This window comes from Osmia lignaria, unplaced genomic scaffold (genome assembly GCF_051020975.1).
Source record: "Osmia lignaria lignaria isolate PbOS001 unplaced genomic scaffold, iyOsmLign1 scaffold0041, whole genome shotgun sequence".
Classification (NCBI taxonomy): domain Eukaryota; kingdom Metazoa; phylum Arthropoda; class Insecta; order Hymenoptera; family Megachilidae; genus Osmia; species Osmia lignaria.
This window is the reverse complement of record NW_027478182.1, coordinates 55,864-60,000: the sequence shown is the minus strand read 5'-3', so window position 1 is coordinate 60,000 and position 4,137 is coordinate 55,864.

Sequence of the window (4,137 nt, the reverse complement as noted above, 5' to 3'; positions counted from 1 at the left end):
TATAACTTTTTCAGTTTTAACAAATTTTGGTTACAGACAGTTGATGCTCAGTTTGTACAAGTATGCAACATTTATAAGTGCATACAGGTCACCAGCCTTATATTACAAGGCTCACCACATATGGGCCATTCGGTCTTAGACACCGACCCGTGGTAATGCTGTGTGGAGATTAATAATAATCCGCAACGGAAAACCGGAACGAGAATAGTCGAGAAAGTATATTCTCGAGGAGCGGTAGACTGCTTTTCAACCGAAGTCATAAAAGAGCCACACGCTCGACGCTACTCCCGACCGGTCCGAGCGAACCGAAAGTGCCTTCCTATAAATACCGAACGGCCGGCCGCTAGGTCGGCGACGCATGGGCTTACGCCCAGGCGTATGCCTGTGCAAACCGCCGTGAGAGCGTACCATCCCGCCGGCACGGTAAAACTTAGACTGAAAATATCGTCGAACATATCCTTTCATTTTATAACGTTCTATACATGAAAATTAATAAATTAACATGCAGGACATAATAAATTCACATTCTCATGTAAATCATGGGTTTAATTAATATTTTAAAAAATTTTAAAACCGCCCAGAACCGATGAGATGAAAATATTAAAACGATATTTTTGCATTTTCTTACGGTAAAACATTAACAAATAAGCGACTATAGCAATATAAAACTCCATTTGTAATTTAATTAATCAAAATTAATATTTTTTTTTGATTTTTCAGCGATCCAGAACCGATGAGACGAAAACATTAAAACGATATTTTTGCATTTTCTTACGACAAAACATTAACAAATACGAGACTATAACAATATAAAACTACATATGTAATTTAATTAATCAAAATTAATAATTTTTTTTGATTTTTCAGTGATCCAGAACCGATAAGTCGAAAATTTTAACAATCATATTTTTGCATTCTGTACCGTGGATCCATCGTTAAACGCTATTAAACTAACGTCCGTGATGGTATAAATGCAGATTTTCGCTCCGTTTAGCCAAAATAACGAACTTTAGATGCGCTCCGAAATATTTCAAAGTCCCAGCGGCGTATTGCTTCGCCTCTTAGAACCGATTAGTCGAAAATTTTAACAATCATATTTTTGCATTCTGTACCGTGGATCCATCGTTAAACGCTATTAAACTAACGTCCGTGATGGTATAAATGCAGATTTTCGCTCCGTTTAGCCAAAATAACGAACTTTAGGTGCGCTCCGAAATATTTCAAAGTCCCAGCGGCGTATTGCTTCGCCTCTTAGAACCGATTAGTCGAAAATTTTAACAATCATATTTTTGCATTCTGTACCGTGGATCCATCGTTAAACGCTATTAAACTAACGTCCGTGATGGTATAAATGCAGATTTTCGCTCCGTTTAGCCAAAATAACGAACTTTAGGTGCGCTCCGAAATATTTCAAAGTCCCAGCGGCGTATTGCTTCGCCTCTTAGAACCGATTAGTCGAAAATTTTAACAATCATATTTTTGCATTCTGTACCGTGGATCCATCGTTAAACGCTATTAAACTAACGTCCGTGATGGTATAAATGCAGATTTTCGCTCCGTTTAGCCAAAATAACGAACTTTAGGTGCGCTCCGAAATATTTCAAAGTCCCAGCGGCGTATTGCTTCGCCTCTTAGAACCGATTAGTCGAAAATTTTAACAATCATATTTTTGCATTCTGTACCGTGGATCCATAGTTAAACGCTATTAAACTAACGTCCGTGATGGTATAAATGCAGATTTTCGCTCCGTTTAGCCAAAATAACGAACTTTAGGTGCGCTCCGAAATATTTCAAAGTCCCAGCGGCGTATTGCTTCGCCTCTTAGAACCGATTAGTCGAAAATTTTAACAATCATATTTTTGCATTCTGTACCGTGGATCGATCGTTAAACGCTATTAAACTAGCGTCCGTGATGGTATAAATGCAGATTTTCGCTCCGTTTAGCCAAAATAACGAACTTTAGGTGCGCTCCGAAATATTTCAAAGTCCCAGCGGCGTATTGCTTCGCCTCTTAGAACCGATTAGTCGAAAATTTTAACAATCATATTTTTGCATTCTGTACCGTGGATCCATCGTTAAACGCTATTAAACTAACGTCCGTGATGGTATAAATGCAGATTTTCGCTCCGTTTAGCCAAAATAACGAACTTTAGATGCGCTCCGAAATATTTCAAAGTCCCAGCGGCGTATTGCTTCGCCTCTTAGAACCGATTAGTCGAAAATTTTAACAATCATATTTTTGCATTCTGTACCGTGGATCCATCGTTAAACGCTATTAAACTAACGTCCGTGATGGTATAAATGCAGATTTTCGCTCCGTTTAGCCAAAATAACGAACTTTAGGTGCGCTCCGAAATATTTCAAAGTCCCAGCGGCGTATTGCTTCGCCTCTTAGAACCGATTAGTCGAAAATTTTAACAATCATATTTTTGCATTCTGTACCGTGGATCCATCGTTAAACGCTATTAAACTAACGTCCGTGATGGTATAAATGCAGATTTTCGCTCCGTTTAGCCAAAATAACGAACTTTAGGTGCGCTCCGAAATATTTCAAAGTCCCAGCGGCGTATTGCTTCGCCTCTTAGAACCGATTAGTCGAAAATTTTAACAATCATATTTTTGCATTCTGTACCGTGGATCCATCGTTAAACGCTATTAAACTAACGTCCGTGATGGTATAAATGCAGATTTTCGCTCCGTTTAGCCAAAATAACGAACTTTAGGTGCGCTCCGAAATATTTCAAAGTCCCAGCGGCGTATTGCTTCGCCTCTTAGAACCGATTAGTCGAAAATTTTAACAATCATATTTTTGCATTCTGTACCGTGGATCGATCGTTAAACGCTATTAAACTAACGTCCGTGATGGTATAAATGCAGATTTTCGCTCCGTTTAGCCAAAATAACGAACTTTAGGTGCGCTCCGAAATATTTCAAAGTCCCAGCGGCGTATTGCTTCGCCTCTTAGAACCGATTAGTCGAAAATTTTAACAATCATATTTTTGCATTCTGTACCGTGGATCGATCGTTAAACGCTATTAAACTAGCGTCCGTGATGGTATAAATGCAGATTTTCGCTCCGTTTAGCCAAAATAACGAACTTTAGGTGCGCTCCGAAATATTTCAAAGTCCCAGCGGCGTATTGCTTCGCCTCTTAGAACCGATTAGTCGAAAATTTTAACAATCATATTTTTGCATTCTGTACCGTGGATCCATCGTTAAACGCTATTAAACTAACGTCCGTGATGGTATAAATGCAGATTTTCGCTCCGTTTAGCCAAAATAACGAACTTTAGGTGCGCTCCGAAATATTTCAAAGTCCCAGCGGCGTATTGCTTCGCCTCTTAGAACCGATTAGTCGAAAATTTTAACAATCATATTTTTGCATTCTGTACCGTGGATCGATCGTTAAACGCTATTAAACTAACGTCCGTGATGGTATAAATGCAGATTTTCGCTCCGTTTAGCCAAAATAACGAACTTTAGGTGCGCTCCGAAATATTTCAAAGTCCCAGCGGCGTATTGCTTCGCCTCTTAGAACCGATTAGTCGAAAATTTTAACAATCATATTTTTGCATTCTGTACCGTGGATCGATCGTTAAACGCTATTGAACTAACGTCCGTGATGGTATAAATGCAGATTTTCGCTCCGTTTAGCCAAAATAACGAACTTTAGGTGCGCTCCGAAATATTTCAAAGTCCCAGCGGCGTATTGCTTCGCCTCTTAGAACCGATTAGTCGAAAATTTTAACAATCATATTTTTGCATTCTGTACCGTGGATCCATCGTTAAACGCTATTAAACTAACGTCCGTGATGGTATAAATGCAGATTTTCGCTCCGTTTAGCCAAAATAACGAACTTTAGGTGCGCTCCGAAATATTTCAAAGTCCCAGCGGCGTATTGCTTCGCCTCTTAGAACCGATTAGTCGAAAATTTTAACAATCATATTTTTGCATTCTGTACCGTGGATCCATAGTTAAACGCTATTAAACTAACGTCCGTGATGGTATAAATGCAGATTTTCGCTCCGTTTAGCCAAAATAACGAACTTTAGGTGCGCTCCGAAATATTTCAAAGTCCCAGCGGCGTATTGCTTCGCCTCTTAGAACCGATTAGTCGAAAATTTTAACAATCATAT